The sequence below is a fragment of the Rana temporaria genome, chromosome 3 (genome assembly GCF_905171775.1).
Source record: "Rana temporaria chromosome 3, aRanTem1.1, whole genome shotgun sequence".
NCBI classification, from domain to species: domain Eukaryota; kingdom Metazoa; phylum Chordata; class Amphibia; order Anura; family Ranidae; genus Rana; species Rana temporaria.
Genome location: NC_053491.1, coordinates 262,794,602 through 262,816,438, shown reverse-complemented (window position 1 = coordinate 262,816,438; position 21,837 = coordinate 262,794,602). Strand labels below are relative to the sequence as shown.

The following is a 21,837-nucleotide window of genomic DNA, read 5'->3' as shown; positions in this document are numbered from 1 at the left end:
GAGCCGATCACGACAGTCCATCCGATATTATTTCGATCGGACAAGCACAAAAATTTTCCTCGTACGATGTCAGATCGGACGGTTTTCGTTTAGTCAGTACAGTTGTCGTCCGAAAATACAATACAAATACGTTACAACACATGACTTCACGTCCGATAATTTTTTATTATTATTATAAATTTTATTTATTATCGTACGAGAATTTTCGTGACTTTAATAACCTATTTCATTTTACTTGCGACTATTATACGAAAAAAGTTGTACGATATTTGGATCGTGTGTATGGGCCATTAGTGGTGCCTCTCTTCTCTTCTATACTCTGTAAAAAAAAATGCTTTGATATACAAGTGCTTTGGATTACAAGCATGTTTCTGGAACGAATTATGCTCCCAAACCAAGGTTTTACTGTACTTATAAAATACAACTCACTTCTATTGTGATTAGTAAGTGTATCCATATGTTGGGTTACATATCAGATGTTGTTTATCAAACCACCAAGTTCTATGATTTGTTATAAAATCACTTCCTAAGCTGCCCACATTATAGCAAACATCCATCAGGATACTTTTGACATCAACCTACAGGAATACTATAGGATACAAAGTATGCCCTCTATAACCAACCTAAACAAAGGATGATCACAGTTGTGGATTGATCACAGGAAAAGTGATCGATACATTGATGAGAAGTAACAGCCTGTCTGCCATCCAGCTTATTAGTAATATGTGTTCACAGCACCTTGAAATTCTCCACTGTTGTTAATAAAAGGAGTCTTAGCAACAGCGGTTCCCTCTTACCTGGATTTCAGGGAGGATCTATTGAAGATCTGCATACATCCTGCTGGATATTCTCAGCACCCCATGGAGGAATGATCAGCACTCACTGAGCCAGAGATCAGCCATATGCTGCCTGATAAAAGTCCAAACTAAACACTGTCAGCCCCAGCCTGTGTTCCTGCTATCCTCCACACTACTTCTGAGCAGAAAGGTAACTGGCAGGCTTGTGGCTTCTACACCAATCACAGGGCAGGGGAGGGGCTGGCAGCACAAACCTGAAACTCTGATGTCACACTGAAAACAGTTTAACCTGTGCCTAGAACTACAGCAGATCATGCTTTTGGCTTTGTCATTGCTCAGAAGAAGCTAAAAAGCTCCAGTCCGCCAGAGGTTAATCCCTGGCTGTCAAAGAGAAGTCCTGGGAGTGCTTTGGTCGCTGAGGAGTTAAATCTGTAATGGCTACAGTCATACAAATTACTGTATATATATATATATATATATATATATATATATATATATATATATATATATATATATATATATATAGATTTTGCCCAAAAATAAATTTTCTCCCTTGTTTTGTCTGTTGAATTAAATGATGATATTCAGGCGGTTACTTGAAATTAGTTTTTTTTATATATTAGAAAGCCTGAGCTCTTCAGTGGCGTGGGTACGCAAGTGCCGCATTCATCTTGTATTACAGATTTTCTAAAAAGTTACATATCAAACGTCTTAATACATTAAGATGCAAAAAAAGTGATCATTAAAAAAACAAAAAAAATGATAAACCTTTTGTGTTTTAAAACAGACATGAACACGCTAAAACGTGTCATCAAATGCAATTTTATCGCTATAACTCGTTGGCATCTGTGTGTGGCGCTGCATGGCATTTTTGAAAAGCGCCCAGGTCTTTTTTTGTCCGATTTCATGCATTTTAAATGTTAGACTACGCCACAAAAACGCGTTCTGGATGGGTTGGTGCATGCGCATTTTTTATGTATTTTTTATGTGTTTCGGTGCATTCTTGTTGCGTTTTGATGCGTTTCCGAGTGCATTCCAGATGCTTTTTTCTTGTTTTTCGCTGAGGTATGGTGCGTTTTATATGAATATAGGTGCACTCCGGTGCATTTTTTTATGCATTTTACTGCAATCCTGTACAGTTCTGTGCAGTAAAAATGCTCTGTTCTTTTTTTTTTTCTGGAGTACTGTTATGAACTATGGGCCAGATTCCCATAGAATTACGTTACTCCACGACGGCGTAACGTATCCCATTTACGTTACACCGCTGCAGATTTATAGCGTAAGTGCCTGATTGTCAAAAATCTTACCTGTAAACTTGCGGCGGTGTAACGTAATTCCGATCGGCGCAAGCCCGCCTAATTCAAATGGGGCGGGCACCATTTAAATTAGGCGCGTTCCCGCGCCGAACTTACTGCGCATGCTCCGTCGGGAAAATTACCCGACGTGCATTGCGCTAAATGACGTCGCACGGATGTCATTTGTTCAGACGTTAACGTAAATGGCGTCCAGCGCCATTCACAGACGACTTGCGCAAACGACGTGATTTTTTAATTTTCGACGCGGGAACGACGGCCATACTTAACATGGCTTAGAACACCTAGGGCTCAGCCCTAATTTTACGCGGCGTAACTCGATGGAAACGACGTAAAGTTAGATCGACGGGCAGCTCGGACGTTCGGGAATCGCCGTAACTAGTCATTTGCATATTCTACGCCGACCGCAATGGCCTCGCCACCTAGCGGCCAGGCATAGAATTGCATCCTTAAGATCCGACAGTGTAAGTCAATTACACCTGTCGGATCTTCTGGCTATCTATGCGTAACTGATTCTATGAATCAGTCGCATAGTTAGGACGGCCGGAACACAGAGATACGACGGCGTATCAGGAGATACGCTGTCGTATCTCTTTTGGGAATCTGGCCCTATGTCATTGAAAACTGTATAACCTACTTTCTATGCGTTTTGAATGCAGAAAAAAAAACCACTGGAACCCAAGTGGTGTGAACTAGCCCCAAGGTCCATAGAAGTCAATGCTAATGCCTAATGGTGCCCATATACTAGATGAAAAATCGTTCGGAAATCTGATAGGTGCACAGTTCATTCGTTTTTTTCATCCAGGTAATGGGCACACATTGATAATTGGTTGTGCCGTTTTTAAGCCAAAAAAATCAAAGGAAAAGTTTGGAAAACTTCTGCCGAACGGATGAGAAGTTGAAAGGTTAAAATGCCACCCAAAAAGGGGGAGCCCTGCTTGTTTGCTTCCCCCTCTGCTGCCATTTGGCACCTGTCAAGGGGGGAGTGGGTGCCTGTTTTTGACAGTTACCCATCCACACTTCCAGGAGACCTCGTCACAGCGAGGTCTCCCCGGAAGTTCGGCCCCACTCCTTCCTCCACTGCTGGGCCATTCACAAAGCGAAGCACGCTTTGTACATGCGCAGTAGGGAACTGGCTGTGAAGCTGCAAGGCAATAGTACACACGAGAAAAAAAAAACTATCAAGCTAGGCAATTTTTATATTTATTTTTCTGTGATTGTTACCTAAAAATAATAAAATTAAGAAAAATAGAGTACAAAATAATGCAACAATAAAAACTATTAAATGTTTGAAAATCGGTCATTACATGATGGTAATATCGTTTGCTCTCACGACTATTTTTTTTATTTTTCGAAAAGGCTTTTGAACAATTTGTGAGTTGCAGTTTATGCATTTTTTGCTTTTGGGAGGTGTCTGTTGTCATACAGGAGAAACCAGCAAAAACGCAGTAGAGACACATCAAAAACGCATGCACTGAATTTTTGATGTGTTTCTACTGCGTTTACAATGAAGTCTGTGGAACCAAAAATGCAACCTGCTGAAAATAAAAAAGCCCCTCGCCCTTTCCAAAAAATGCCCAGATGTGAATGTGACACAGGAAATCATGGTAAATGAACTGTAGTGCTTTTAACTTTCTGCAAAACTGAAAACGCACTGCAAAACAAATAGGTGTGAACCAGGCCTGAAAAACAAATGTATAATGTGTCTTATGTGTATTTTTAGCCACTGGTAACAAGCCTAAAAAATGTATTAGCCGACATGCAAAAATGCATTAAAACCGCATGTCATTGCACAAGCACATTCTCCCAGGGCTAAGCTACACAGGTGCTTTCTATCAGACGATGGAATTACTCTGAGGCTCCATTCACACCTAGACCATTTGAATCACAGGTGAAATCCACAATTCTGACAGCGATTCTGAATCTGGACGCGTTTGAATTGCCATTATTTCTTAATGGCATCTCAATCACGGTGCGATTTTTGCCATGAGAAATCGCATTGCAATCGCAACGCACAAAGCTTGTCATTCAAAATGGAGCAGGAGTTGCACGTTTGCGATTTGTCTTGATTGCAGCACGTCAATCGTGGCAAAATCGCACCTCAATTGGGGGGCAATTAAGAAGTAATGGTATACCAAACATGTCACAAGTCACAGTGATTCTGCCTGCGATTCAAATCGCTTAGGTGTGAATGGAGTCTAAGGCTCCATTCACGCTTAAGCTACTTTGAGTGTGTTTTTGATGCGACTTTCTTACGACTTTTAAACTCTCTGGCACTCAAGTCGCATCAAAGTAGTGCAGGAACCTTTTTAAAGTCGCTGTGACTTTAAGTCGCATAGCTCTGAACGGGTTCCTTCGAAATCATAGGGCTGAGACTTGTCATGCAGCTGTATGAGTCCAACGTCGCATGACAAGTCTCACATGTGTGAACAGAGCCTTATGCGTTTTCTCCTCAATGCACTTTCCATTGAAAGCAATGGAAGTGTATTAAAACACCTGTCAACACACATTCATACACATTAACCTGCATTATCACACTTTTTTATTAACAGAAAACGTTTTATGAAAGGTTTGCCCAATAAAATACAGCTCACGGTAGTAGTCACGCTTTTTTAATGTGAATTGCAATGTATTTTGTATCTAATGTCGCAAATCATACCATATAAGTATTTTGATTTTTAACCATTCTCATAGGTGTGAATTAGCACCACTTGCTGCTAATGTTATTTCTCTTGATGTTGCATTATGGTTATATTAGGCAACACCGCCCTTAAAGAGGAACTAAAGGTAGGATACTCACCTTCCCAATTCTACATCTTCTCCCATGTGCTGGGTTTTGACCGCCTTCATTGGCCAGTGCGGCATGACGTCACTCCTGCACATGTGCAGGAGCTAGTAATCCTGGCAGAATCAGCCCAGCTGCTGTAAGCTGAGTTGCACATGCACAGCTCAGTTTACAGTCAGGGGACTGCTGTGAGCAGGTAGGTATGTTTTTTTTGCAGAAGAGACATTGCATGTCTTTTCTGCAGTAAAATGCTTTTCCTGATCACAGTGTATCATAGCGGAACTTTAGTTCTGCTTTAAGCTGCAAACGCAGCAGACAGGGATGGATGCATGCAATGGCAAGAATCAAACCCTTGTAATGTTTGGCGGGTAAGTGAATGGTGCCAGCGCAGTGGTCATAGGTGTGCACACAGGCTGTGCCAGGTGTGCTCAGGCTCACCCTAATCACCCCATGCGGCCTGGGGCCCCCTCCTGCAGCACTGCCGACTTCCCTCCTCTCCCTCTGGCTGCTCCTGCAGGTACACACAGATGATGTCATTTACCGGCCCCTATACCTTTCTGAGTCAACACAATGATTGATACCATATGTTTGAGCTTTGGGGTGCACACTCTAATACAATAGGCTGTGCACAACTATGGCAGTGGTGCAGCATTTGCAAGGTTAAAACAGGCAGTGAGCCGACAACGTATTGTCTCTTCAACCACCTGTCAAACACCTCTGAAAAGCTATCCAGCAGCGGGTTTGCTTTTGAGAGACGTGGTAGTCCTTGCCGCTTGGATAAACATAGCCTAATGCCGCGTACACACGATCGGTCCATCCGATGGGAACGGTCTGATGGACCGTTTTCATCGGTTGACCAATGAAGCTGACTGATGGTCAGTGGTGCCTACACACCATCGGTTAAAAAAACGATGGTGTCAGAACGCGGTGACGTAAAACACAACGACGTGCTGAAAAAAATGAAGTTCAATGCTTCCAAGCATGCGTCGACTTGATTCTGAGCATGCATGGATTTTTTAACCGATGGTCGTGCCTACTAACGATCGTTTTTTTTCTATCGGTTAGGTATCCATCGGTTAAATTTAAAACAAGATTGCTTTTTTTTAACCTATGGATAAATAACCGATGGCGCCCACACACGATCGGTTTGGTCCAATGAAAATGGTCCATCAGACCGTTCTCATCGGTTTGACCGATCGTGTGTACGCTCCCGTCTCATAACTTGTTTCTGAGCATGCGCGGATTTTTCACGTCGTTAAAGCCCACACACGACCATTTTTTACAACCCGAAAAACGACAATGTTAAAAACGTAAAAAAATAGAGCATGTTCGAATTTTTTTTTTGCCCGTTTTTCAGAACCCGAAAAATGCTCTGAAGCCCACACACGATCGTTTTTGATGACATAAAAAAAAAGGAATTTTTTACAACCCGAAAAATGATCGTGTGTACGCGGCATACGGCTGGGTTCACACTATTGCAAATTGGATTCAGGTTTCCCCAAATCCAATTCGCATGTCAGTAGATTGTGACCGGCTCTCTATAGAGCCAGTTCACACATCTCCGGAGTGACTCCAATGCAAATTGCACAGGAGTCCTGTGTGTCTTCTGGTCCGTTTCATGTCCGAATTCAGGCAAAACATTGGGCTGAAATCGGACCTGAAACGGTGAATGGGGATGCACCAGACACCTGCTGTGAGCCGCTCCGTGCTGTGTGCAAACCCAGCCTTAAAGTTTGCACTTGAAGAGGTTCCTCAGCCAGGTTTCTAAATATGAAAAGTCAGCATGCTGACTTTGAAGAAACAGACACTCACCTATCCAAGGATCTACCGCTGACTATCCTCATCCTGTCCGGGTCTTCGACAGTCTTCCGCGCCGGCATGTTAACAGTGGTAAGCAGTTTCACAGCTTCACAGCCGGCTTCTCACTGCACATGCGCGGGCTGTGTTGTGCCCTGTGAGGGACCTGAGATGTGTCCCAGAAGGCTGGGGGTTGGGGCAGGGATGGGGGGCAGTTGTTAGAAACCACGGGGCCCCAAACAGTCAATTTGACAGGCCCCTTCCCCTATCCCTCAAATAAACAAAGTTTACTATGCTTCAGTTATGAATGAACACAATGAATGGTTAGTGCCGGTCACTTGTGCTAATTCAAGAAAGGAAGGGGCTGGTAAAGGTGACATATTTACATGACTCTTCCCCCACTCTCCATCCTGAAGGATTCTATTTATTGCTTTCAGCTGCTGGTAAGAAGGAGAGGAGGGGAATGGTGCTAAGACTTAAGATGATTGATGTTTTTACCTCATTGCGCTTTCATATCCATGTGTTATTGTTAGGACTCTTTCACACGGGCGGCCCGTTCAGGTCCGCCTGCCAGTTTTTTTGGCGGACCTGAACGGGCGCTCCGTGCTCCTCTATGGAGCCGCGGATGTCAGCGGTGACATGCCCGCTGATATCTGACCCGCTCCGATCCGCCAAAGTGTGACGGAGGAAAAACCTACTTTTCCATCCGTCTGGCGGATCGGGTGAACACGGACAGACGGTCGGTGTTCATCCAAACCCCCCATAGGGGAGAGTGGAAATAAGACAGGGTGGTCCCTGCACAGTGTGTGGGGACCGCCCTGTCATCCGATCCCCGCTGAGCAAGCGGAGGTTCACCGGGCGGATCATTACTGATTCGCCCCATGTGAAAGGGGCCTAACACTGTTTTGTCTTTCAATAAAACATCTCTGTTAAATAAAAAAAGAAGGAGAGGAAGAAAGCTGGTAGCACTGTGGAGGTGGGTGGAAGGGCACACAGGGGGGCTTGGGCAGCAGGGGAAAACATATGATGCATAGGGAGGGTGATTGGTGCAGTAGGGGGGAAATTACTGAAACCGAGGGAGGGATAGGAGAAGCCAGCTTTCAGCTGCTGCAGAGAGAGCCATACAGGGGATCAGTTCCAGTGATTGCCTTGTCACCCTCCCTACCCACATCCGATGCACCCAGCTTTCTGGCCCCTCATGTTGGCCTGGGCCCCATACAGGAGGACTAGTGGTACCCCCTCATCCACAGCCCTAGGTAGGCCTCTTAGTCGATCCAAGCAGAAGTGGGAGCAAGTACCTATAATAACTAGGTACCCACTCCCCCAACAAATAATGTGACAAAAGTCGCAGTGGGAGGGGGGAAGAGCAGAACTTCCCCTTTCGGGTGAGGAAAACATCACTGAAAATTGCATTTTCCTGAAATGAACCTTACAGGAGTAATGCAAAGTATTGCTGGACATTGTGGTGCATAGACACTTCAGATAAGTGGTGGTAGCTTGTACATCTCTAACAATGGAGGTCAGTTGAGGTAAATATGAGTGTAATGATGAGGTAGTGAAAATGACCCGGCTTTACACAGCCACTTGCAGATGTCGTCTGCTCTTAGCGTGAGCTCTGTTTCCATGGCATCATCTTGTTTCCAAGTAATTCTCGGGTAGAAATTGAAAACTTTATATAAGCACTCTTGTGAACTATGTGCAGGAGTCAAATAAAGCCTCCTCACACAAGGAAATCCAGAGCAACCACAATTCTGATAAAACGGAGAGAAGGGAAATTCGAAGCTGGGTTTCAGGAGGAGACAGTAGCTGACCTTTATACAAGAATGTGATAAAACTCCTGCTGTTTGTATGAGGAGCAAGATCATGTGCTGGCCACTGTGCAGGTCACATGACACATTCGATAAAGCGAGAATGTTTCAAAGAAGTACATCTATGAAGAAAATGCATATGAAAATGTGTTTGTAGTCTATAATAGAATAATTATGTTTGGAATCTGGTGGGTATCGACTACAGTGAAAATGTTCACGTTTTAAGGTGCTTCACGCATTCAGATGCATCTATATTAATTAAACTTAAAAGAGGGACAAAAGATGAAAGGTCTGTCATTTGGCTGCTAAATATAACCAGAAATATCTTCCACACCCATAGAAAAGAGCTAGGAACTGATGCACTTTTCTGTAAGAGGCATAGCCATGTGCTACATTGTTTCCGAATGACATGCCTTGTTCACACAGGGTTAAGTACAATGTACACCAGTGCGAGGGCCATGTGTGCCCGCAAGGGGGCAACAGGTGTTCTGGGAAGTTCCCTTCATGTCAATTTGAATGCAGTGGCTGCACAGACAATCTGACAGCTGTGTGGATGCGGGTGCACAGCCCCAAATGCACACTGTCTGCGTTTGCAGCAGTGCTTCCACATGGCTGGCACATTGGGAGCAGCGACTGTGTCCGTGCAGTTTCTACATCTAAATAAACATGAATGGCCCTTGCACAGGCATATACATTAGTACGCCCATGTAAAAAAGGCCTAATTGCACATTAGGGACTTCAAGGGTTAAAAAAAGTAAGGTTTGGGTTTAGTACCGCTTTAATAATGTGTTGGCAGACTCTCTGAGGTAGAATTTGCTTCCCAAGATTGCAGCTAGGGCATGACTATTGTAGTCTGATATTGCAACCCTGTTATTAACCTTCCCCCTTTTTAACCCAACCCCCCTTTTCCCTTCTCTTGACCCTCTTACCCAGTAAGGACACTGACACAGTAAATTGGAGTAAATTGGCCACAACAGCCATTTTTATTTTGTAACCAAATTAAATTATATTTTTAAACCAAACGTGAAATAGGAATTTCCAACAATTCAAACTTTATTATTAACAAATATTTTATCAAAACTCTTTTATTATTTACACCAGTCCCAATTGGTCTTTGACGGTAAACCCCAATTAACCTTTTTCTTCACCACCACCACTGCGTTCCATTACCATAACCGGCCTCCAGCCGACCCAGCTCTGAGACACCCCTTTAACCTGCAGTGTACCATCACCGTATTACAGCGGACACCGTTCCACTGTAATAACCCCGTAAGGGGGGAGCCATCCCACCGATGAGCCCCCCAACCATTTCCATTCCATCCGTTAACTGCCACCATCAAAGACCAAGGACACCGCCAATGCTGTTGCGACAATCCTGCCTTTATCCTGAAAGAAAAGAAAACAAACGCACAACACCAACACACACCACAAAAAACAGGGAGGGTGGGTGGGAAAACTGTCCTCCTTGTCTGCTTCCTTCCCGGGGCTGTGCACATGGGCTGCCCCCGCCCCCCTTATATACCACTCCTCCCCCTTCTTCCAATTGGTCCCCAGCCTCCTCCCTTGCTACCACCTCTTTCCTTAACCCCTTGGTTGCCTGCATCCACCACCAGTCATGCCCGGCCCTGCATTATTTTTCTTTTGTGTTTGTCATTCCGGGCCTCACTTGACTATTGTAGTCTGATATTGCAACCCTGTTATTAACCTTCCCCCTTTTTAACCCAACCCCCCTTTTCCCTTCTCTTGACCCTCTTACCCAGTAAGGACACTGACACAGTAAATTGGAGTAAATTGGCCACAACAGCCATTTTTATTTTGTAACCAAATTAAATTATATTTTTAAATCAAACGTGAAATAGGAATTTCCAACAATTCCAACTTTATTATTAACAAATATTTTATCAAAACTCTTTTATTATTTACACCAGTCCCAATTGGTCTTTGACGGTAAACCCCAATTAACCTTTTTCTTCACCACCACCACTGCGTTCCATTACCATAACCGGCCTCCAGCCGACCCAGCTCTGAGACACCCCTTTAACCTGCAGTGTACCATCACCGTATTACAGCGGACACCATTCCACTGTAATAACCCCGTAAGGGGGGAGCCATCCCACCGATGAGCCCCCCAACCATTTCCATTCCATCCGTTAACTGCCACCATCAAAGACCAAGGACACCGCCACAGCCCGAAAGGGAAACCCCCTTTCCCTTACGGGCCCCTCCACACCCGCAGGGCCCTCTGAATTCCCTCCTGCACTCCCAGGACCCACAAGTCCGTACCCACGTCGGTTAGGTGAACACCATCCCTGAGCAGGTACAGCCCCAAATTAAGCTCCAATTCTCTGTGTCTCACCACTAACCCCCCATGTTTGGCCACAAACCGCCCTAGCACCTTATTTACCTTTATTCTCCCTTTGTTGACCCGGTCCACTGACCTTGCCATACGCCAGGTAGTTCACGCGACAATGTCCGACCATACTATCAGCATTCTCGGGAAAGATGCCCGCAACGTCAAGACGTCCGCCTTGACTGCCGTCATCAAGTCCCCTATCGGCCGGATCCCCAAGTCGTTTCCCCCGACGTGCAACAGTAGCACATCAGGAGGTCGGTCGAGCCGAGCATAGCGCTGCACTTCAGACAGCACCCTGCTCCAACCCATCCCAGGGATCCCCAACCACCTGACCGTTGCCTCCCGCCTGGAAATCCCCAACTGCCTACCTTCTGGCCTAGCATCTGCTCTCCTGGCCCCCCCTACAAACATATGAATGCCCCATTATCCACACGAGGCCTGGCTTTACTCCACCTGTAAAACAAAATAAACAATGATCATCCACACCCTAAACATATTGCAATAAACCGGCCTTTTCACCCTGATCTCACACCTCTCACAAATCCAACGCCAAGTGTGGGCGCACGTAAGAGCGAAATCTCCTAGATTCCCATCTCCCGATTCGTTTTACTGCTGCCTCATCCAACCCGCACCGGGCCGCCTCGGTCGCCGCCCCAATGCGGAAGGAGTGCGAGGCAAACAGCCGCTCGTCCAACCCCGCCTTTTTCAAACATTTTCTAAACAGGGCCGTAAATTGAAACCGTGAAACAAAAGACCCGTCCCCATGCATCAAAAATGGGCCCCCCAACTTGGGGCGTACCTTAAAAAATTCCCTTACCACCCCTACCGGACAAGCCTCTGAACCCGGCAGCGAATACAACGATACGTCCACCCCTTTTCCCCCTTGATCCGTTTTTGAGCGCTTAAGGCGAAAAACCACTTTGCCCTCCGCTAAATGAACGTCGTTGACCAATAAACCCCCGGGAACCCGCCTGGAGGGACTTACTAGCTCCCCCACCCGAAACGCACCGAAAAACGCAACCGAAAACCCCGCCTGAAACAACCGTATTTCGTATGCGGACGAACAAACCTCCCCCAATACCCCAAAAATTCTGCTTAGTACGGAAAATGTCACTGGCCTCCGCGCATCACTGCTCTGACGTCCCTTCTTGTATCCTTTTACCGCTTGCCTTACCCAAAAAGTCTTAGTGAAATCCTCCCGACCCTCCAGTTTAAACAAAAAGGCCAGGGCCGCCAGCTTCTTTTCCAACGCAGAGACTGACCCCACCTTTTCCATGTGTCTAGACACAAAATACACCACTAACCAGCCCATCTCCATGTCTCCCCGCTCCACCTCCGCCAATCGCTTAAAACCAGCCCATTCCGCCCATACCTTAGTATATGCAGTCCACGTCTGCCCACTCACCGACCTCCTGAGCCAGTCTGCTGCGACTCCAAAGCAAGACCCCACATCCACCCTGGGCAAGGAACCCCTTCTGCGTCGGCCCCTGGAGCCAGTTCCCTGAACCTGTCCCACTGGAATCGAGACAGGGCGTCAGCAAGCCTATTATCCACCCCCGGAATGTGTACCGCATACAGGAAAATATTCCACTGAAGACAACGTAACACCAGGTGCCGTAGCAACCGCACCACCGGAACCGATGAACCGGAGATCCGATTGATGACCTGCACCACCCCCATGTTGTCGCAGTTCAACCTGATCTTCAAATCCCTGCATTCTGCCCCCCATAGCTCAATCGCCACCACCACTGGGAATAGCTCCAGCAGCACCAGGTTCTTTTCAAAACCCGCCGCCACCCAGGACTCCGGCCATGCCTCCGCGCTCCACCTTCCTTTAAAGAAGGCCCCGTAACCTGTGGACCCAGCCGCGTCCGTGACCAGGTCCAAATCAAAATTGCTGAAGGGGCCGGACATCCAAATGGCCCTCCCATTGTATGTCTCTAGAAATGTGTCCCACACCTGTAGATCCGCCTTTAGATCCCTCGTCAACCTGATATAGTGCTTTGGTGCACGAACACCCGCGGTTGCTGCCGACAGCCGTCGGCAAAAAACCCTGCCCATAGGGATGATGCGGCAGGCGAAGTTCAATTTTCCCAATAACGACTGCAACGTCCGCAACTGAACTTTATCCTGCCCCACCATCCCCCGAATCTCCATCCGGAGATTCTCAACCTTGTCCCTCGGAAGCCTACACTCCATCTTTTCTGAATCAATCATGATACCCAGAAACATCAATTCTGTGCTCGGGCCCTCCGTCTTGTCGGCCGCCAACGGCACTCCGAACCTGTCCGCAATGTGCTGCAATGTCGCCAGCAAAACTGCGCACACTTTGGATGACGGGGGTCCCACGCACAGAAAGTCATCAAGATAGTGGATAACTGAATCCACCCCTGCCACGTCCCTGACCACCCACTCCAAGAAGGAACTAAACGTCTCAAACAGTGCGCAGGAAATCGAGCATCCCATAGGCAAACACTGATCCACGTAAAACCCCTCTTGCCACCGGCAACCCAACAGCCTAAAACTGTCCGGGTGAACCGGCAGCAATCGGAACGCAGCCTCAATGTCCGACTTCGCCATCAGGGCGCCCCTCCCGTAACGCCGCACCCACCGCACCGCCGCGTCAAATGACGCGTACGACACGGAGCATGCTTCTGGATCTATTGCGTCATTCACCGACCCCCCTTTTGGATAAGACAAGTGGTGAATGAGGCGATACTTGTTTGGTTCCTTCTTGGGCACCACCCCCAGAGGTGACACTACCAAATCCGGCAGTGGCATCTCCGTGAACGGCCCGGCCATCCTGCCCAGTTCCACTTCTTTTGCTAGTTTTGCCGACACCACTGCAGGATTCTCCAAGGCAGACTGCAGATTCTTCGCCAAGGGTGGCACCTTCGACAAAGAACTGGGAATGATGAATCCCTCGGAGAACCCCGACGCGAGCAGCCGAGCTGCCGCCCTATCCGGGTACCTATCTAGAAAAGGTCCCATCTTTTCCACCCTCACTGGCGTTGCCCCCTTTGCTAGCAGCGTCCCCCCCCCGCTTGCCCTTCTTAAAACACCGTGACAGGGGGTGAGCACCCCCGCATCCGGAGCACTCGTGCTTAAAACGATAGGTTCCCCCAAACTTGCAGGAACCTTCGTTGAACTGCCAACACACCCCCCATTTTTTCCCGGCCGGCGATCCCGAGGTGGGTGTACCCCCGGCCCCCCCCTGAAAAAACGGTGTATTAGTCCTGGGCGCGGAAATCATCCGCATCCACAAGCTAATGTCCTTATGGTCCCAACGCAGCAACGGGCGAACCGCCCGCCGCTGCCGAAACTGCTCGTCGTACCGCAGCCATCCCGTTCCCCCATAAACCCGCTGTGCTTCCCCTATGGCGTCCATGTAGCAGAAAAGCGCCGAACAATGCTCCGGGCTTTTCTCTCCAATGACGCTGGCCATGATTGCAAACGCTTGCAACCAGTTGCTAAACGTACGGGGAATCAATCCATACCTCCTCTTTTCCTCATCGTCCTTTTTTATACCATCCGTTTTAACCCTGTCAAGATTGAATTTTTCTAAAGGCAACAGGGAAAAAATTTCAACATACTCACCCTTTTCTATCTTATCCTTGACCTCCTGTTTCAAATGGGACCCCAGTGGACCCTCAAAGCATACATACATTTCCCCTCTCGCCGCATCTTCCAGCCTGACCTCATCCCCCTTTCCCCCCCCCCCCCGGGCTTCCCACCCCCTGCGGCGTCTCCTGACCCACCCTCGGGTGCCGCCCCCTTTTCCCCACCAACCAGGACTGGTGCCCCCACCACTACGGGGGCCACAGCATTAGCCCCCAACCAGGGCGCAGCCTGCGGCGGCGTCACCACCCCGCCCCCCCCCAGCAAAACGTTGCATTAGCTCCCCCATACCCCTCAACAACTCTTGCAGCCCACCAGGAGAACCCTGGGCGGCAGGCATTACCCCCGCCACCCCGGGGCCCCCGGAAGGCGGCAGGACATTACTCCCCACATTGCCCCCTGTTACCTGAGGCCCGCCCCCCCCAACCCCCAACAATGAGCATAACAAAGCAGCAACATCCCCAGAAGTAAAATTAGTTAACTTACCAGGCTGACCAGGAGCATCCCTCACAGCCGACACCGGAAGCTCCACCGCTGGCGAATCCTCCACCCGATCTTCCTCATCCGATCCCGATGACTCCACCTCAGATCGACATTCCAAGACCGGCGTTGCCGACGACGTCAGCCCCCCAGGCCCGGTAAGCCTGGAGGCCGAAGACCCCAGCCTCCCGGCGGGTCGTCCTCTCCCCCTCAACCCGGTCGTGGACGCATCAAAATGGCCGCTCTGTCCCTGGGATCTACCGGACACCTCCCTCCGCCTCTCAAGTGAATCTGGCCTCCCCGCTGACCTGGAGCCGGTGGTCCCGATCCGTGAGGACCCCCCGGCCGTTCCATTGCTTGTCTCTGGTTGGGGCCCCCCCCTTTTGTTCCTGTCTGCTCCTGAGGGACCCGCTCCTGCTGCTGTATTCTTTTTGGGCAAGACACGGGCGCCATTACGGCCCGATGCCCCGCCCACAGGGCCCAAATTGAGTGGCGTATTGCGTCTACCAGCACCCCCGGCCGAAGCATGAGAGCGCTTGGCCGGCGGGGGTGACGGATCCTCCAGAGGGCTCCTATTATGGCGCTGGGTCCTGGCAGTTGGTGCGGGGGAATAACGATCCGGTGCTCGCGACCGCCGAGCACGTGGTGTGGCTACCTCCGCGGCCTGCGACCCCCCCCCCTTCTTCCGGAATAAGGGCCCCCATCTGCTCCTCAAGCCATCCTGGTTCTCTATTCGCCGCTGCCGCGCGCAGTTTTGCCAAAAATAAGTCTATTTTCTGCATTTTCTTAGAGTAAAAAACGCTGCTGTGCAGATGGGAGAAAAAACTGTCCTCCTTGTCTGCTTCCTTCCCAGGGCTGTGCACGTGGGCCGCCCCCGCCCCCCTTATATACCACTCCTCCCCCTTCTTCCAATTGGTCCCCAGCCTCCTCCCTTGCTACCACCTCTTTCCTTAACCCCTTGGTTGCCTGCATCCACCACCAGTCATGCCCGGCCCTGCATTATTTTTCTTTTGTGTTTGTCATTCCGGGCCTCACTTTAACAGTGTGTGAGGCATGCAAGGCTTATCCTTGCCGAACTACACCAAATTGTGTGCGGTGCCTAATCGTACACACTCATCAATGCCTAGGACCAGGCAGGGCCGGCCCGCGCTCATGTCAAAGTCAATATTATAGTGGAACTACCCAACAGTGCGCTAACCTCACACATCAGGCTAGAAAACCCAGTTGTGCTTTACTTTCAGACTCAAAAAGAGCACACCCAATAGGGTTTTATTTCTTCAGACTTCAAAAAGGCACACCCAACAGTACTCTACCTTCAGACTCCAAAAGAAGCACCACCAGCAGTGTTCTATCATACTATTGCTGGGGAACACACCTAGCAGTGCTTTCCTTTTGTTCTTCAGGAGAGCACACCTAGCAGTGCTTTAGCATCACACTCTATAGGAAAACATTCAACGGTGCACTAACCCCACACCAGAAGGCTGCACTCCCAATAGTGCCCTACTAATTCATTTATAATATCCAATGCAAACGCACCCATCCATCCATGTCTCCATGCTTCATTTTACTGAGAAATTATTTCAAAACACCTCCCTAGCATTTCTGGCTCTAGCCATCTTGAATAAAGGCAAATGACTCATGTAGCATTTACTGTACTTCCTGCAATCCAGGAAGATACCTCAACCCTCCAGGGGAAAAACCCACGAAGATGCCCTGGATGTATAACATCGGCCAAAAACCAGGAAGCAACTAAAGAAATGTAAAAAATTGTTAAATCAAGTTAATATAATATGCCTTCTTGTCTATTTACTAATGTTAGCAGCATAAGGATTAAAAATAGTTAATTTTGATTAAGAGAGTTTAGTTCCACTTTACTACATGGTGAACCCATGTCACCGAAGTTGAATTGAGCATAGGTTTTCTAAACAGATTATTTTCTATTTCAAGTAGGAGCCATCTAAAGAGAGAAGGAAAGAGGGGGAAGATAAGGGGACGAGCCCCTCTTCTGACCACTCCTATAATTTAAAACTCTCAATTAAGCTGTGAACATAAAATATAGCTTCAGCACTTGAGCTCCGTAGACAATAGAAAAGAAAAAGAAAAGTATGCATGGAAGAACATGTGGAAAGGAGCTTAGAGCTCCATCTGTTTGCATCTAATAGGAATGCAAAATGTTTAAAAAGTAATATGACGAGGTCTATTTATAAATGTTTTCACATTTGATTCATAGAACTTTCACCCAAGATTCATACATTTTCCATTTGATCTTAATTTAAAAAATGGGTGAAAGTTGTATGAATCTTGTGTGAAAAAAAAATATAAAGAGGCCCCTTCATTTTCACCTATTTTTTACCTTTTTATAGGCTTCCTATAGGTACAATAAACATCTCCTAAATGTGAACTTTTTAGGAGATATTTACTTTGGAAGCAGCCAGTGATGTCATCAGCACATGCACTCTGAAGGAATGGCATACCTTTCGGATTAATCTGACCGGATATAAACAATTGTCATCAATTTGCGTCCATTCCATTTATGTCTGTCTTTAGGAAAGAACCTTATGTTTTGTTTATACTTTTGTCACTTATGATTAGTTTCTTCAACAACCAAAAAAAAATGCAACAACAGATATGAACTGATGTAAACTGAGCTGAACTGAACTACAGTGCAAACTAAAAACAGATGTAAACTGATGTAACCTGAATGAGTATTCATCATTTTTTTCTTAGCAAAAAATGTGACTGAACTGATGACATCGGTATGAAAGGACCCTAATTTATAAGCCAGGAGTCAGTGGCTGTAACCAAGGAACACAATAGGGGTCACCACTACAAGTTTTGAGATAAAGTCCATTACAATTGTCTAGTGGGAAAGGTGAGGAAAAATAAAATAAAATATAAAAACTGAAAGGCAATCCATTGAAAATTTGCGTTCATAGAATGGAAGCAGCTAGGAATATGAAGTGTTGGGGTAACAAACACTTCAACACTCAACAACATTTATTCAGCTTTGCTGTTTAGATATTCTAGAGCAGTGGTCGCCAACCTTTTGGACCTCAAGGACCACTAAACTCACAAATGTCCACGGCAAATAACTTGCGATGACTTTTTCTTAATATGCAGATCCCTACAGATAACCAGGGACACAGAGCTATACTCTCGTTAGATGCCGCTAAGGTTTTTGATAGTGTGGAGTGGAAGTATTTGTGGAAAGTGCTGGAGAACAGGGATGAGCTGAACACCCCCCTCTTCGGTTCGCACCAGAACTTGCGAACACACCAAGGGCCAGATTCTCGTCCAGCGGCGTATCTTTGCGTAACGTATCCGATTTACGTTAAGTTACGTTATGCCTAATTCAAATTTGGAACAGGGGGGCGTGTTTTATGTAAATGTTCTGTGACCCGACGTGATTGTCACAGCTTCACCCGCGTCATTCGCTGGACTGTGTCCAGCGGAGAGAGGAGGTCGGCGATGCTGCGCTCTGGATGGATGGATCTTCTTATTGCTGGACCGGAGATCACCCGCACCCATCGCTGAATACAGACAACGTTGGAGCAGGGAGCTGGGACCAAGTAGATTACCACCGCTGGATTTTTGTTCTTTTTTTTTTTTATTAATAAAGGACTTTTTTCTACGGTGTGTGTGTGTGTGTGTTTTTTCCAACTATTTACACTTCCTTCGTAAAATGGTAGGGGTACAAAGTACCCCATTACCAATTCACATGGGGGGGGGGCCAGGATCTTGACTTTTTTTCCTTTCAGAAATTACACTTTGTGCAGGGACAGTTCTATGTACTGGAAACATGCGCTATTTCACATGCTAACTTTACACCCCCCTAGGTACGAAATTTAAAGTAATATTTCACTTTTATTGTTTCACTTTTAGCATTATTAAATTCACTGCTGCTTCACTTTTTTTTGCATTGATACATGTCCCCTGGGACAGGACCCAGGTCCCCAAACACTTTTTAGGACAATAAATTGCATATTAGCCTTTAAAAATAGCACTTTTGATTTCTCCCATAGACTTTAACAGGGTGTTCCGCGGCTTTTCGAATTTGCCGCGAACACCCCTAATTGTTCGTTGTTCGCCGAACAGGGGAACAGGCAATGTTCGAGTCGAACATGAGTCCGACTCGAACTCGAAGCTCATCCCAACTGGAGAAGTTTAATTTGGATGAGGGCATCATTTCTTGGATTAAACGAATACACTTAGCGTGTATTCGGATAAATAATACCCTCTCACCCTTTTTTGATTTACATAGAGGAACGAGGCAGGGCTGCCCCCTGTCCCCCTTGCTTTTTGCCCTGGCCATAGAGCCCCTGGCGACGGCTATAAGGGGGAATTCAGACATACAGGGTTTTAGGCGGGGAGAACTAGAAGATAAGTTGGCACTATATGCAGACGATGCGCTGTTGTTTCTGGGCGACACGCCGGCATCCCTGACCCACCTTATGAATGAATGAATGAATGAATGAAAACTTATATAGCGCAACACATGCGAACTTAATCGCCTCTGGGCGCTTGTTGTTCCTGTCTCCTTTGGTATCAAAAGAGATGAGTCTTGATCTTTCTCCTGAATGTCAAGTGGTTCTCCTCCAACCGAATGCTGGTTGGTAAAGCGTTCCATAGTCTAGGCCCTTGGACAGCGAATCTCCTTTCTCCTTTGGACTTGTAGTTGGCTTTCGGTATCTGGAGGAGATTTTGATTGGTGGATCGCAGAACGCGATTGGGATTATGAGCTTTTATTTTTTCGCATAGATAATGGGGAGCATTCCCATAGATACATCTATGCGTTAGACAGAGTGCTTTAAAAGTGATTCTGTCTTTTACTGGTAACCAGTGAAGGGTTCTCAGTGAAGGTGAGATTGATTCCCATGGTTTTTTCCCAGTCACAAGTCTAGCGGCCGTATTTTGAACGACTTGCAGACGAGCGATTTGGTACTTGGGGAGTCCGAGGTAAAGGGCATTTGCATAGTCCAATCTTGAGTTTACAATAGCTCCCACCACGACCGCTATGTCTTCCTTGGGAATAAAAGGAGTAAGTCTGCGTAGTAGGCGCAGCAGATGGTGAGATCAGCTGAATACTGACCCTATTTGTGCATCCATTGTCATGTAGGAGCCAAAGATGACCCCAAGACTTTTGACTTTGGCGCTAGGGGTGATGATTTTTGCCCAGAATTGGTGGGGGGGGTCCAAGTTGTTGCAGGTTGATTCATACGTTTGGCGTGAAACAGGAGAAGTTCTGTTTTCGCTCCGTTGAGTTTAAGATAACTCTTTGTCATCCAGTCCTCTATCAAAGAGAGGCATGTCTCTAGATTGAGGTGGTGATCCTTTTTATTGCAAATGCGGAAATATAGTTGCGTGTCATCTGCATATGAGTGGTAGAGCAGTTTTTGACTGCTAATAATCTCAAAAAGAGGGCGAAGATAGATGTTGAATAACACCGGCGACAGAGGTGATCCTTGAGGGACTCCGCACGATAATGTGCGTTTCTCAGAAGTGAAAGGTCCTAACTTCACTATTTGCGATCGGTTTTCCAAAAAAGAGGAGAACCAAGATAAATCGCCTTCTGCGACTCTGGCTACTTCAGCTAGCCGAGTCAATAAAAGCTTGTGGTCTACTGTGTCGAAGGCAGCGCTTAGGTCCAACAGAACCAGAAGACAAGATTCTCCTTCGTCTGCGGCCTCGAGAGCATCGTCCCATATTTTGAGCAATGCGGTTTCTGTCCCGTGTCCAGGCCGGAATCCCGATTGAAATGGATCAAGTAGATTGTGGGTATCTAGATGCTGTTGCAGCTGTTGTACCACTACTTTTTCCATTACCTTTGAGAGTACATTTAGGCCTGTTATTGGACGACGGTTGAGTGGGTCCTTGGGGTCCAGATTGGGTTTCTTCAAGATGGGTCGAATTATACCCTCCTTCAACTGGGAGGGCACTATGCCTTCCCTGAAGGATTGGTTGATAAGCTGCGTGATAGGAGGTGCCAGGATGTCGGCGCATTCCTTCAGCAGTTTAGTGGGGATGATATCATTCGGCGCGGTGCTGTTACGCAGAGTACCGATGATATTTTTTGTGGCATGGATAGAGATAGGTTCCAGCGTGAACTTACCTGGTTGTGGTGAATTACTGCAGGTATTGTGTAAATCATTACGGGGAGGGTTGAGGGGGGAATTATTTTGCTGAATGCTTTGTCGGATCCCCTCGATTTTATTAATGAAGTAATCCGACAATTCACTGCAAAATTCTTGTGAGTCCGAATTGGGGGCTTCAAGACATCCTGGATTCATGGTCTGAGTGACCAACTTGAAGAGTTCGCGTGGGCGATTCAGGGCGCTGTTGATAGCCTCGGAAAAATAGTTTTTCTTGGCTTTGAAGATTTCTTTGTGGTATTTTCTTGTTGTTGCTTTGTAGATGGTGAGGTTATCATCTGAAGAGCTTCTTTTCCAGGCGGCTTCCGCCCTTCTGCGCTCTTGCTTCAGTAATGCCAGTTGGTTGTTGAACCAGCTGGAGTTATTTTTCCGGATGCGGGTTTTACGTTTCGGCGCTATTAAGTCGGCTGACTGTAATAGGGCTGTGTTTATGGAATCCAGTGTTTCTTCAGCCGTTTGATGCGGCTGAATTGTATTTATTTTTTTCCTTAACGTGGCTTTGAAGAGTTCCGAGTGAAGCTTCTTCTGACATCTAGTCCAGTGTGTTATCACTGGATTTGATATTTTAGTTAAGGGTGGGAAATCGGAAATAATGAATTTAATTGCATGGTGATCTGTCCATGGCAATGGTTCATTTTCCAAGATTTTTATTTCCAGATCTTGTCTGAAAATAAGATCGAGTGTGTGACCTGAAATATGTGTGGGCCCACATACTAGTTGTTGTAGCCCTAATCCTT

At 46.9% G+C, this 21,837-nt stretch overlaps 1 protein-coding gene across 2 annotated transcripts in view; it reads right to left on the bottom strand.

The window, feature by feature from the left end:
* The window catches only part of SHROOM1 (shroom family member 1), a 131,205-nt gene extending 130,176 nt beyond the window's left edge, over nucleotides 1-1,029 (bottom strand). For both annotated transcript variants that reach the window (XM_040344627.1, XM_040344628.1), the window contains exon 1: nucleotides 798-1,029. The gene's annotated coding sequence lies outside the window, so the exon portion shown is untranslated. The remainder of the gene's footprint in view (nucleotides 1-797) is intronic.
* Nucleotides 1,030-21,837: the final 20,808 nt, after the last annotated feature.